Source organism: Mesocricetus auratus, unplaced genomic scaffold (assembly GCF_017639785.1).
Source record: "Mesocricetus auratus isolate SY011 unplaced genomic scaffold, BCM_Maur_2.0 Super-Scaffold_100014, whole genome shotgun sequence".
In the NCBI taxonomy this organism is placed as follows: domain Eukaryota; kingdom Metazoa; phylum Chordata; class Mammalia; order Rodentia; family Cricetidae; genus Mesocricetus; species Mesocricetus auratus.
This window is the reverse complement of record NW_024429197.1, coordinates 59,387,292-59,402,777: the sequence shown is the minus strand read 5'-3', so window position 1 is coordinate 59,402,777 and position 15,486 is coordinate 59,387,292.

Genomic DNA, 15,486 nt, shown 5'->3' with positions numbered 1-15,486 from the left:
ATCAAATTTATTAATATAAAGTTCTCATTGCTTATTCATCTATTCATCACTATATAACACATTTCCTTAATATGCAATGCTTAAAGCATCAAGCTTTTATTTACCATTTTCAGGGCCAGGATTCTGGGATAGCTAGGTCAGAGGACTCTGGTGCAACTGTCTCATATGGTTGCATGTATAATTGGAACTGTGTAGCTATATTCATTTGAAGATGGCTATTGGAATAATCCCTCTATTCCTTAGTGACTCATGACAGGAGGTACTAGTTTCTGGCCACATGAGTTTCTTAATAAATTGATCATGTTTTTAATTATTTTTAACTCATGGAAATTTCTTGCAGAGCAAGTAGTGTAAGGGAGAGAATGAAGCAGTTTATTTCATTACCTCCCTTCTGAACTTGTATATGTTTTCTAATTCATTTTCCTAAATGAATTAACCAGTAACTATATGTGCCTTAAACTTATGTAGATATTCTATGTTCTTTATTTTATCTGATATAAACATATTGTTCGGCATATACCCAAAGGACACACTTTCACACATCGAGGATATCTATGTGTTCAAATATGTTCATAGGAGCATTATTTGTAATATTCAAAGCATTCAGCTCCTCAGCTGAAGACTGGATTAAGAAAATGTGGTACATTACTCAGTGTAAAACAAACAAACAAACGATAAAATCTTGAAATTTGCAGGCAAATGGAAGAAACTTGAAAAAAACCATCCTGAGTGATGTAACCCAGTCGCAGAAAGATAAGCATGGTATGTACTCACTCATATATGGATGTTAGACATAGAGGAAAGGATTACAAGCCTACAATCCATACCTCCAGAGAAGCTAGGAAACAAGGAGGATCCTAAGGCAGACATGCTGGCCCCAAGAGAAGGGGAAAGTGACAAGAGGTCCTGAGCAAATTTTTAGCATGGAGGGAGGGGAGAGATTTAAGAGAAAAAGGAGAAGAGGAGGAGGTAGGAGAACGTGAGGGATCAGGAAGACTGAATTGGTCTAAGAATAGGGGAAAGCAAGAAAAGAGATATCTTAATAGAGGGAGCCATTATAGGTTTAAAGAGAAATCTGGCACTAGCGAAATGTTCAGGGATCCACAAGATTAACCCAAACTAAGAATCTAAGCAATAGTGGAGAAGCAACCTTAGTTGCCCTTCCCCTAAAATGCAATTGATGACTACTTAAAATGCCTTCCTAAAACCTTCATCCGGTTGCTGATAGGAGAAGCAGCGGTAGACACCCACAGCTAAGCACTGAGCCAAATTCCTGGACTCCAGTTCTAGAGACAGAGGAGTGTGAGCAAAGGGGACAAGACCATGATAAAGAAATCCACAGAAAAAAAAAAAAAAAAAGAAATCCACAGAAACAGCTGACCTGACCAAGTAACAGTACATGAACCCCAGTTGTAAAACTGGGGAACCAGCGTTGGACTGAAGGAATACTTCTGAATGTGGGTTTCAGTTAGGAGGCCTGGGCAATCTATGGGACCTCTGATAGTGGAACCAGTGTTTATCCCTAGTGCATAAATGGACTTTGGGACCCCATTCCCCATGGAGGGCTACTCTCAGGCTAGATACACAGAGTAATGATATGACAGAATTTGATGATCTCCCATGGAAAGCCTCAGCCTCCCTGGGGAGAGGATGGGGGTGGAAGGGGGAGTCAGTGGGAGCATGGAAGGTTGGGAAGGAGGGGGAACTGGGATTGATATGCAAAATAAGATTGTTTTTAAATTAAATTAAAAATATAAAAGAACACATTCTTTCTCAGTCCTAATTTTGGTGATGTGGTGGTTTAAATAAAAGAGCCCCCATAAACTCTTGTGTTGAATTCTTTATCTCTACTTGGTGCAATGCAAGCGTTTATTAACGATTAGAAGGTGCCACCTTGTAGAAGGATGTGTGTCACTGGGAGTGAGCTTTGAGTGTTCAAATACCAAAGTCACTCCAGTTAGATTTGAGTTAGATGTAAATTCACCATTCTCTTTCCAGTGCCCTCATTGCCTCCCTTCTGCCATGGTCGCCACCACAATGGTCATGGACTCAGAACTATAAACAAGTCCTGAATTAAATGTATTCTTTGATAAATTTCTCTAGTCATTGTGTCTCTTCACAATAATAGGAAGGTCAAACAGGTAATTTATTTTTTCATCTTGCTTTCTTAATATGATCAACTTTTCTGTAAATTCAAGAAATTTATTGGCTTAGGTAACAGTTTTTAAAACCTTGTTAAACCAGTTTTATTATATGTAAACACACACACACACACACACATACACAGAGTTGGAACTCTCTGTGAAGACCAGATTGGGCTGAAATTTAGAGAGCAACTTGTTTCAATCTCCAAAGTGCTGGGATTAAAGGCATGAGCCACCACTAGCCAAGCTATTTTTTTTATATTTTTAATACTTATATTTTTCTTTCTTTTACTTTAAACTTCATATCTTAGATGGATTTTTCCATCATTGTTTTTGTTTCTTTTGCTTGTATCTTTTTGTTTTGTTTGTTTAAATTTTAGGGTATCCATTTGTAAGAAATATATTTCTAGGGCTTATGTCTTACCATTGTAGCTATATCCTATGAGCGTTGATATTTATTATTTTTCCATTTGCATTCTTTCTAAGTTGGCCTTATGAATTTTCCCTGATCATTGGTTGCTTAAATTATAATTCATTTCCTTATATTTGGAAATTTTAAAATATCTTCTGTTATTCATTTTGATTATAAGTACCTTGCCAACAGAGAACATACTTTGTATAGTTTGAGTCTTTTTAAATGTACTGAGTATAATTTTATCAGTCAGAATATAGAGTGTCCTAGAAAAACTTCTCTGTGGCCTTGAAAAGAATGGTAATTCTACAGAGATGCAGGACACATTTCATAGATAACGATCAGGTGAAGTGTGTGGTAATCCACTGGAAGGTTCTGTGCTCATAGATTTTCTGTAAGTATAATCTGTCTGTTACTAGGGGTTCTGGTGCTGCTTTCAACTCTTATGCAGATTTGTAACTTTTTCTGTCTCTATTAGGTTTTGTATGGTATATCATTGTCACCTACTTAAATGTGCAGTACTATAATGATGATATGAGTAGACTTTATTTTCTTCTTTGTTTTTCAGCAATTGAATATTCTCTTCACAGGATATTTTGGTAGTTTTTCTTGTGTGCTTGTACTTACTATTATTTTTGTGTTTAGCCTTTTATAAATGTCTAAAATGTGTCGTTAAGATTTTCTTGTTAAGCCGGGCGGTGGTGGCACACACCTTTAATTCCAGTACTCGGGAGGCAGAGGCAGGCAGATCTCTCTGAGTTCGAGGCCAGGCTGGACCGACAGCCTCCAAAACAATACAGAGAAACCGTTTCTGTCTTGTAAAAACCAAAAAAAAAAAAAGATTTTGTTGTTAAACATAAAAGACCACAAAAATACACCCTACTAAGACCTTAATAAACACTTTAAATTTATTGCTGATACTTTTACTCTTAGTATTCTCTAGTGTTTCTAGAATAAGAAGCTCCATAGCTTTGTAGCTACAGAAGGGTTACCTGTGGCTGAAATTAAACTAAGGTAATCATATATGGTACATTGTTCAGATATTTGTCCTAAACCTCATAGCAGCATGATCTGATAAATCACAAATGAATACATAAAGAATCCAGTTACTTATACCCACTGTGCTACAGTAACTATAAGGAAACATTAAGGGACAGTATTTCCTTCAGTGCAAGAGAATGAAATATCTGGCTTGGGTGGATGCTAAACTTTCCAGTTGGGCATGTCAACCACCTAGCTAAGGGGCCACCCCTTCCGGAAGACTAAATGACAACAAGAAAATCTAAACTGATAGGTAAAGCAAAGTTTCTTCCTTTTAATAGAATAATGAATATTTCCTTCCCAGAACATTCCCTCCACACCCCCACATACTCAGGGTAGTCTCTTACAAAGCTTGTACCACATAGCTTCCTATGTTTGAAAGCTTTCTTGAAGTACTTTTCCTTTTTATCCCCCTTCCTACCTGTGTCCTAAACTTTCTTCTTTAGAAAGGCTCACTTTTCATCTAAAGCTTTCCTCCCCAGCCTATGACTGGATGGCCTACCAGGTGACTAACCTCCATATGCGCACCTGCATACAACAGCATGACTCTTTCTTTCTCTTGCATATGCCACTTTTGCATAGCTATTTAGATGTAAAGTTAGCCTGCTTTAAATTCTTCCTTTAAACTCTAATACAATCTTCCTTGAGCTTCCTTTTAAGTCCTGTCTGTAGTTCTTTTATTAACATCGCTAAGAATCCTAGGAAGACAACCTGATTTACCTGGTGACATGTAGCCAGCCTCCTGGGACTCAGGCCTACATTCCAATAACAAAAGGAGACACTCAGTTAGCTACTTTGCTGTGATTAGGATGAAGAGTAATCTTCCAACAGATATTTGTAAAGTTCCCTCTGTGTAAGTAGCATATAATAATGCATCTTGATTTACTCACGTGAAAAACCACACAATTTTTTTTTTGCTCAACCAGGCAGAAAGCCCTGTATTTCTTCTGTTTGTCTCAGCAAACATAAAAATAAAAGCACAACAAATGAGTAGTGATGATTCACAAAAGTTGTGAAGCACTTTTCAGTCCAGTTAAGTCTAGAGGCAATTCTGTAGTTCAGGAATGCATTTTCTAGTCCATGTCTTCATAGAACCAACCAGTACTTTCTGTTGAATTAACTCTTAAGCTTGTTCATTATCAGTAATTTTATCATTCCTAATGTTCTAAGTCATTATTAAACTCTAGACATTCTTACAAAAGAATCCACGATTAACTCCTAGGTTTATACATTTAATTTTACAAAGAAATTTGTTTGAAAGTTAACTCTAAAGCGTTTGTTTCTCCTGTGTCCCTATCTGATTTTCTAGAACTGAAAGAAGTCAGTAGGAAATTCTGGAGCAAGATCATCCTTGGCAAAAGTCTGTTTTCATTAGTTTAATGCTCAATCTATTTCAAATTATCATTGTGGCTTCTATTTGTGAGTTATTCTTGGCAGAATTAAAAGGCTCCACTCTGGATTAAAGGATTACATTGCCCACAAAGCAGTGTTTTATCAAAGAAAAGAAGAAAACATGTTCATTTAGATTCTTTTGTCAAGGAGTGAATGTCTATTCTTTGCAAGCTTGCTTCCCCCTACATACACATTTATGCTAACAGTGTAACAGTGCACTCATGTTATGTCTTTTCCAGTCTTTGACTCTTGATTCCTGTTCATCTTTCAAATGCTTGAATCTATCCCAGAGCCCGTAAGAAGTACACTACAAGTGGGTTAAGGTCCCAGTTTCTGGATGATAATTTTGTTTGGCAATTTTGCTATAAATCGGAAAACTATAAGAGCAAACCAAAAAGTAATTGAATGCACATATAAAATATACCTTAAATAATCTGATTTTCAAGAAAAATAAACACAGGCATATGTTTTCATAGCTGTATTTTACCATAAATATTTTATTAGGTGTAGACTTATAAAATATTAACCATTTTACTAATGACTAATCAAGGTACACTCGATTACTGTTCTTCCTTCCTTGTTTGATGGATAGGAAGTTGACTTCTGACAAGATTATCCATAATTAGCCACATTATTGGGCTCTGTTGAGCTGCCAACCACCCCAGTGTAAGAAAATTCTTTAAAGTAAAACTTCTTGCCCTCCCTGTAATCTTTATTGACAAAATGTAATGAAATGCTAGATTAAGTTTTACTACAGATTTCTTTCCTTTTTTTTTTCTTTTGCCACTTCATCATGACAAAAGACCAGTTGGGAAGGTTGGGCAAACTCGAACACTCTAAAACTGCATAATGACTTACTGTAGAAAGCCATACTAAATTTATGATCTTTGAAAAATGCTAACTAGACATTTCTAAATCTAATCAATTGTCGCGTCTGCTGCGCGGCCTGTGTCCGTGAACGTGCAGAGGGTGTCGGGGATTGACAACACAGAGACTCGTTCAACGATGTAAAGAAAACTTTAAGCAGGCCCCAAAAAGGTTTAAGAAAACTTCCTAAGAAAAGCTCCCACCAGAGAAGCTTCTGCTCTCTCCTCTACCCTGGCTGGTTCTGCCCTGACCCCAGAAACTGATCTGGGCGTGGCAGAAGAGGTGGTTAGTCTTTGGACAAGGTCGAGGTCAGGGTGGTTTCTGTGGGCAGGCCTTTTCCAGGAATTTAATGCCCCCAGGCATTGTATTGTTTTTAGCAAACACGTTTTTAGTAAACATTGTCTTACAGCTGCCTACTCCCAGGCAGAAGGGGAAGTGGGTCTCTGCTCAAGGTCTAGTGTTCCCACAATCAATGAAGTCATTTTTGTTTCTGTCACTTTGTCTCTCACTCTTAGGACCTCCTTTTCTCAAACACAAATGTTTAAAAATTATTCATTCAGTTGAGGCACTAATTAACCCCATCTAAAATTACTTGCTTGTTGCAAATATGAGCATAGTAAATGTGAATTTTTTGTTTTTTGTTTTTTTGAGACAGGGTTTCTCTGTAGCTTTGGAGGCTGTCCTGGAACTCACTTTGTAGACCAGGCTGGCCTTGAACTCACAGAGATCCGCCTGCCTCTGCCTCCCGAGTGCTGGGATTAAGGGCTTGCGCCACCAACACCCGGCTGTAAATGTGAATTTTAAGGCACTTAGGGATCAAAACCACAGAGATATGGCTCACAAAATAGATTTTGTACTTGGACCTGAGTTTAGATCCTGACTTCATACTTTCCCTGATGTAACCCAGGGGACAAACATGGTATGTACTCACTCATATATGGTTTGTAGACATGGAGCAGGGCATTGCCAGCCCTCAATCCCACCACCAGAGAGTCTTGGAAGCAGGGAGGATGCTAAGAGAGATATACATGGTAACCCAGAGAAGGGTTATGGGGTGAGATCTTCTAATTGGATTGGGAGCACGGGGAGGTGAGGGCAGAGGGAGATGGGAGAAAGATTGGGGGAAAAGAGGAGGGGAGAGGAAGACATAGGGGAGCAGGAAGTTTGAGCCAGGATAAGAATAGAGGAGAGAAAGATGAGAGATACCATTATAGAGGGAGTAGTGGGGGGATGGAGTGGTGTTGGAGGTTGGGAGGATTGGGGGTTGGGGAAGGATGGGAGTGAGAAGGAACTGAGAGTAACATGTATAAAATGTTAAATAGAAAAAAGAAAAAAAATTTAAATTTAAATTAGAAACAAGCTGGCTTCACATGTAAATCCAAGCTCCCTCTCGCCGCCTCCCCAGGTCCCTCCAACCCCCCCAACCCCCACTCCATTTTGCCTCCTCTCTTCAAAAAGAGTAAGGGCTTCCGGGGATCTCCAAGGTCTGTCGTATCATCCCAGGCAGGGTCTATGACCTTCCCCATGCATCCAGGATGAGAGAGCATCCCTCCATGTGGAATGGGCTCCTAAAATCCATTTGTAAGCCAGGGATAAATACTGATCTACTACATGAGACTCCATAGACTGCCTAGGTCTCCTCACTTTCACCACAGACACCACTATCAATGGGTCTGGATCACATCCATGCTGGCTTCTCAGTCACCAGTGTGAGCTCTATGGGATCCCTCTTGTTTAGGTCAGCTGCCTCTATGGATTTCACCAGCCAGGTCTTGACTTCTTTGCTCATCACTTCTCCCTCTCTGCAACTGGGTTCCAGGAGTTCAGTTCAATATTTATCTGTGGGTGGCTGTCTTTGCTTCCATCAGTCACTGGATGAAGGCTCTAGAATGACATATAAGGTAGTCATCAATATCATCATTGGGGGGGAATCATATAAGGTAGCCACTCCACTATGGTTTAGGTTGACAGTTGGTGTCATCCTTGTAGATCTCTGAAAATCTCACTAGTGTTATGTATATATCCACAAATCTATAATGGCTCCCTCTATTTTTGTATCTCTCATCTTTCTCTCCTCTATTCGTTCACTGACTCTACCTTCTTTTTTCCTCATGTCCTCTTCTGCCCTCCTCTTCTACCCCTCTGATTCTCCCAGCTCCCTCCTCCTTCCCTCCCACCTCATGCTCCCAATGCCCTCCTCTTCTTCAAGGAACCATGCATATCTCTCTTCTGGTTCTATCTCTTTCCCAGAATCTCTAATGGCCGGATTGTAGGCTGACAATTCCCTGCTTCATGTCTAAAATCCATATATGAATTAGTACCTACCATGTTTGTCTTTTTGTGACTGGGTTACCTCACTCAGGATGGATTCCTCTAGTGCCATCCACTTGCCTGCAAACCTCAAGATTCCATTTTTTTCTACATTGAGTAGTACTCCATTGTGTAAATATACCACATTTTCTTTATACACTCTTCAGTTGAGGGGCATGTAGGTAGCTTCAAGGTTCTGCCTTTTACAAATAATGCTGCAATGAACACAGTGGAGCAGATGTCCTTGTATGAATGTGTAACTTCTAGGTATATGCCCAAGAGGGGAATTACTGGGTCTTGTAGTAGAGTGATTCCCATTTTCCTGAAGAAACTCCATACTGCTTTCCAAAGTGGCTGAATGAGTTGGCACTCCCACCAGCAGTAGAGGAGTATTCCCCTTTCTCCATATTCTTTCCAGCATAAACTGTTGCAGTGGAGGAGTGTTCCCCTTTCTCTACATTCTCTCCAGCATAAACAGTCATTCGTGTTTTTGACTTTAGGCATTGTGACAGGAGTTAGATGGTATCGCAGAGTTGTTTTGATTTGCATTTCCCTGTTGGCTAGGGCTGTTGAGCACTTTCTTAAGTGTCTCTCAGCCATTTTATACTCCTCTATTAAGAATTTTCTATTTAGTACTGCATTCCACTTTTTTACTTGGATCCTTTGGTGTTCTGGAGTCTAGCTTCTTGTGTTCACTGTAAATTTTGGAGATTAGCCCTCTGTCAGATGTGTAGTTGGTGAATATCACTTCCTATTCTGTGGGCTGCCATTTTGTCTTGTTGATTGTGTCCTTAGAAGCTTCTAAGTTTTAGGTGGTCACATTTGTTAATTGTTGATATCAGTGTCTGTGCTACTGGAGTTATGTTCAGGAAGCAGTCTCCTGTACCAATTCATTCAAGGGTACTTCTGAGTTTCCCTTCCATGAAATTCAGTGTAGCTGGATCTATGTTGAGGTTTTTGATTCATTTGGACTTAAGTTTTGTACATGGTGATAGATATGGATCTATCTGCAGTCTTCTACATGGCAGCATCCAGTTATGTCAGCACCATTTGTTCAAGATACAGTCTTTTTTCCATTGTATAGTTTTAGCTTCTTTGTCAAAGATCATGTGCTCATAGGTGTGTGGGTTAATGTTTGGGTGCTCAATTCCATTCCATTGGTCTACCTGTGTATTTTTGTGCCAATACCAAGCTGTTTTCAGGACTATAGCTCTATAATAGAGCTTGAAGTCGTGGATGGTGATGCCTTCTGACGTTGCTATGTTGTACAGAGTTGTGTTAGCTATCCTAGGTCTTTCAATGTCTGTGACATATTGTACTGGGATTTTGATAGGGTTTGCACTGAATCTGTAGATTGCTTTAGGTAAGATTGCCATTTTTACTATGCTGATCCTACCTATCCAAGTTCATGAAGGATCGTTCATTACCTGAAGATATTTTACGTTGTTCGTGGCTACTGTAAAGGGTAATATTTCTTTGATTACGTTCAAAACACATTAATTATCTATATATAGTTAGGCTACTGATTTTTTTTAGTTAATCTTGTGTCCTGCCATGTTGCTGAAAGAGTTTATCAGCTGTAAGAGTTCCCTGGTAGAATTCTTTGGGTCAGTTATGTAGACTATCATATAATCTGCAAATACTGCATATTTTACTTCTTCCTTTCCAATTTGTATCACCTTGATCACCTCTTGTTGTCTTATTGCTCTAGGAAGAACTTCAGGTACAATACTGACGAGATATGGAGAGAGTGGAGAAACTTGTCTTGTTCCTGATTTTAGAGGAATCGTCTTGCGTGTCTCTCAGTGTAGTTAGATGTTGGCTCTTGGTTTGCTGTATATTACTTTTCTTATGTTTAGGCATGTTTCTCTTTTCCCTGATTTCCCTATGACCCTCATCATGAATGGGTGTTGAATTTTGTTAAATGCCTTTTCAATGTCATCTTAGATTCGATTTGCCAATATTTTATTGAGTATTTTTGAATCAATGTTCATGAGGCAGATTGATCTGTAGTTCCCTCTTTTAGTTGTGTCTTTGTGTGGTTTGGGTACTAAGATATTTGTAACCTCATAAGAAGAGTTTATCAGGCTGGAGAGATGGCTTGGAGATTAAGAGCACTGACTGCTCTTCCAGAGGTTCTGAGTTCAATTCCCAGCAACCGCTTGGTGGCTCACAACCACCTATAATGAGATCTGGTGCACTCTTCTGGCATGTAGGCATAATAAATAAATATTAAAAAATAGTTTGTCAGTGATCCTTCTGCTTCTATTGTGTGGAACATTTTGAATTTCTGGTAGAATTCTACACTGAAACCATCTGACCCTGGAATTTTTTGTTTGGAAGACTTTTGATGGCTGCTTCTCTTTCTTTAGAGGTTATAGGTCTATTTAAATTGCTTATCTGTTCTTGATTTAATTTTGGTAGGTGATATCTATACAGAAAATTGTCTATTTCCTTTAAATATTCCATTTTTGTGTAGTACAGGTTTTCAAAGTATTATTTGATGTTTTTCTGGATTTCCCCAATGTCTGTTTTTATGTCTCCCTTTTAATCTCTGATTTTGTGAATTAGCATATCCTCTCTCTGCCTTTTGTTTAGGTTGGATAAAGGTTTCTCTATCTTGTTGATTTTATCAAAGAACTAAATCTTTGTTTCATTGATTCTTTGTATAGTTTACGTTGTTTATACTTTCTTTATTCCAGCTCCTAATTTGATTATTTCCTGGGGTCCACTCCTCCTGGGTGAGTTTGTTTCTTTTTGTTCTAGAGATTTCACTTGTTCTGTTAATTCTCTAGTGTGGGTATTCTCCATTTTCTTCATGTGGGCACTTAGGGTTATGAACTTTCCTCTTAGAACTGCTTTAAGAATATCCCATAGGTTTGGGTATGTTGTGCCTTCATTTTCATTTAATTTTAGGAAGTCTTTGATTTCTTTCTTTCCTTATTCCTTTACCCAGGAGTGATGCAATTGAACATTGTTCTATTTCCATGAGTTTTGGGGGTTAATGCAATTTGTGTTGCTATTGAATTCTAATTTTAACCCATGTTGGTCCAATAAGATACAGGGGTTATTCCATTATTTTGTAACTATTGAGGTTTGCTTTATCGCTAAGTTTGTGGCTGGTTTTAGAGAAGATTACATGTGGTGCTGAGAAGAAGGTATATTCTTTCGTGTTTGAATGAAATGTTCTATAGATGTCTGCTAAACCCAATTGGGCCATATCTTCTGTTAGTTCCTTTGTTTCTCTGTTAAGTTTCTGTCTGGTGGTTCTGTCCAGTGGTGAGAGTGGGGTGCTGAGGTCTCCCAATATAAGCGTGTGGGGTTTAATGTTTTATTTGAGTTTTAGTAATTTTTCTTTTACGAATGTAGGTGCCTTTGTATTTGGGACATAGATGTACAGAGTTGAGACTTCATCCTGATAGACTTTTCCTGTGATGAATATGAAATGTTCTTATTTATCTCTTTTTTTATTAATTTCAGTTTGAAGTTTAATTTGTTAGATATTAGGATAGCTACACCTGCTTGCTTCTTATGTTCATTTGATTGGAATATCATTTCCCAACTCTTAACTCTGAGGTAATGTCTGTCTTTGAAGTTGAGGTGTTTCTTGAATGCAGCAGAAAGATGAATTCTGTCTTTGTATCCATTCCATTAGCATGTGTTTTTTATAGGCGAATTAAGACCATTGATATTGAGGGATATTAATGACCATTGATTGTTGATTCTTGTTAGTTTTGGATTCGTTTTTGGTGGTAATATTGTTTTCCAATCTTCCCCCCTTTCTGTTTTTTGGTAAAGTGAGATTATCTATTGCATTTGTTAATATGAGTGTAATTAAATTCTTTGGGTTGGAATTTTCCTTCCAAAACTTTCTATATGGCTGGATTTGTTAATATGAGTTGCTTAAATATGGTTTTGTCATGGGATATCTAGTTTTTTCCATCTAGAATGATTGAAAATTTTGCTGGGTATACCAGTCTGGGCTAGAATCTGTGGTCTGGTAGTATTTGTAGAACATCTATGCACAATCTTCTGGCTTTCTAAGTTTCTGTGGATAAGTCAGGTGTAATTCTAATAGGCCTGCCTTTATATGTTACTTGGCCTTTTTCTTTTGCTGCTCTTAATATTCTTTCTTTATTCTATATGTTTGGTGTTTTGATTATTACATGGAGAGAGGACTTTATGTTCAGTAAGTTTCTTGTACTTTCATAGGCATATCCTTCTTCAGGATGGGAATGTTTTCTTCTATGATTTTGTTGTATATGTTTTCTGCACCATTGACCTGGGCTTCTTCCCCTTCCCCCTTCTTCTATACCCATTACTCTTAGGTTTGGTCTTTTCACAGTGTCCCATATTTCCTGGATATTTTTTGTAGAGGGTTCATTGGATTTAATATTTTCTTTGGTCATTGAATCTATTTCCTGTAGTTTATCTTCAGTTCCTGAGAGTCTGTCTTCTATCTCTTGTATTCTGTTGGTTATGCTTGCATATGTAGTTACTCAGCTTTTCTATTTCCAGTTTTTCCTTAGTTTGTGTTTTCTTTATTGTCTCCATTTCTGTTTTTAGGTCTGGAAGTGTTTGACTTTCTTCCTTCATTTATTTGATTGTTTTTTTGTTTGTTTTGTTTTTTGCTTTCTTTATGAGATTTGTTGATTTCTTGCTTTCTTTTGGTTTGTTTTTCTTCTCTTTCTTTAAGGGATTTGTTCATATCTTCCTTGGTGGTCTCTATAATTTTCATAAGGTTGTTTTGAAGGTCCTTCTCTTCTGTTTCATGTGTGTTTGGATGTTCAGGTCTTGCTGGTGTAGAGTCCCTAGTCTCCTGTGGGGTCATATTGGTTTTTCTGTTGTTTACTGTCTTTTTATATCATTGTCTTCTCATCACTTCTTCCAATCCTCTCCTGGTAGTTGTGGTCTAAGGTTCTCTTCCAGTGTGCTCAAGCAGGTCCAATACTCTGATGGGTCTCAAGATGGGTTCAAGTGGGTCTGAGACACTATAGGCTTGGAGCAGGTCCAGGAAGATTAACACAAGTGAATGTTGATAGTTGGGACCCCAAGAAGAATCCACACTCACCTCAAGCTGAGGGCAACATGAGGAGGGCTACTAAGACTGAGGTGTGGCTAGACTCAGGGTTGTCCTTTCTGGTAGGTGGGTCCACTCTTGACTTGGAGCAGGACCAGGAAGATTTAAGTAGGAGGATGTCCGTAGTTGGGTCCCCAAGGAGGGCCCACACTCACTTAAAGAGGAGGTTGGGGGTGAAAACAATCTTTCACTCATTGCTTTTTGTATATAATTCCAGCTTTCTTGATTCATTGCAAATTTCAATTTTGAATACCCACACTGGTAGCCAATAGCGGACTATTGCCTCCAGATGCTATGTAGCTACTTACTTAAATTACTTTGATTATCCAAACGATTATCTTCCTGAGAAAACTCATGTTGTTATAGAGAGAAAACATTATTACCTGAAATTACAATAAAATATTAATTATGAGTAATGTTTGTCAGAGCCTTCTTTTACCAGAGAAGCTGCTCACTGAGAGACAAGCCATGGAATTGGGAGTGAAGTAGATTGATTTACCTGCTTGACAAATGGCTAACTCTGTGCTCTTTAAAGTGTTTCATAACACCTTTGTGCCTCAATTTCTTTATTTGTAAAGTCAGTGCTTGCTTTGTCCTTAGAGCCGTGGCTAACACACAGTAAAGAAATGATACCTGTTTCAATCATATGAGAGCATCCAAACATAGCCATTGTTCAAAGACATATACTTCCAATAATAAAAGAAATCAGGTTTCTCAGATAAGATCTGGTTAATTAGGACTCCAGGTAACAGATTCTCCATAAGAACAACAAGGGGTATTGTAATTTGACAGGCTCTAAAGTCACCTAGGAAACAAATCTTCTGGAACAAAAGTGAGGGATTATCTTCATTGAATTAGCTTGGTGTCATGCCTTTTGGGAATTATCCTGATTAGGTTAACTGAGGCTAGAGGATGCAATCACATATAGGTGACAGCATTCCCTGGGCTGGGAACCTGAATTGTGTAAAAAGGAAAGTGAACTGAGCACAAGAATTCATCACTGTGCTTCATGACTGTGAATACCATGTGCTGAATTTTTTTTAAGCCCTGCTGCTGTAGCTTCTTCACCAATGCACATATAACTCTTGGGTTAGGAACTAACTAAACTTCTTTTCCTATAAGCTACTTGTGTTGGGCTATTTTATCACAGTAACAAGAAAAGTAACTGAGAAAATAACTAAAGTTAGTCTTAATTATTTTTTTAAAGTTTTCATGGACCTATTTTTTCAAATTGTGTTATGAAAGTACCTTCAAGATTCTTCGTGGGGAAAAGAATTTGTTCAGAAAACCTTATGACCTGAGTTTATCCTTGTATCCCAGGATATAATTGGAGAATCCATTCCTGAAAATGCTCTAACCTCAACCATCAGACAGCAACACGTGTGCACAAACACATATGCCCACATCACATATGAACACATATGCAGTAGTAACAAAGTGTTTCCAATTTGAAATAAAAAATACAATTTAATCTAGTAGTATTTTTAAATATATGACTTAGAAAATATAAAGTTACTAGGTGAATATTTTCCTTTTTTCTTCAGTGTATGATATATCTGGGCTTGGAATTGCTTACAGTGCTTGAAAACCACATAAGATGCATGTTTATCAAATGTAACCTTTTCTTCCACTGCTCTGGAGGAATTCCATGGAAACTAAACAGTACTTATGTCTACTGTAGTAGAGTACCTAGTGAGTTCATATTTCCTATCTCATATAGTTATTCATGAATACAACTATAAAACTAGCTGGAAGGTTTTTTGCACATTTTGAAATTACTATTATTCTTTAATTGCTGGATAACATTTATTAGATTTTTACTGTATTACCAGTGATTTTCTAAATTCTATAATTAAGATGGCTAAATATTTATGGAAAATAAGTAGTATTCAATAAAACCATCACAAATCAAAAATAACATTAGTTAATTAAGACAAAATATGTGGCATTTTATTTTAATTTCAAGTTGTTTTTATGAATTCTACACAAATATGTGCAATCTCATTTGCAACCAAATAGGCTACCTGATGACATGCAAGACAATATGTTGAGAAATAATTGAAATTAGAAATGACTATAGAAAGTTGCCATGCTTTTGGTGAAGTGAATTTTGTACTCATTAAAATCATTAGGAATAAATGTTGAGCTTTTAGTTAAATATTTTTAGCTTCTACATATTTTCAGAAAACTAAAGGTGTGAAATATAATGGAGTTGGCCAATTTGTCTATATTAATTATCT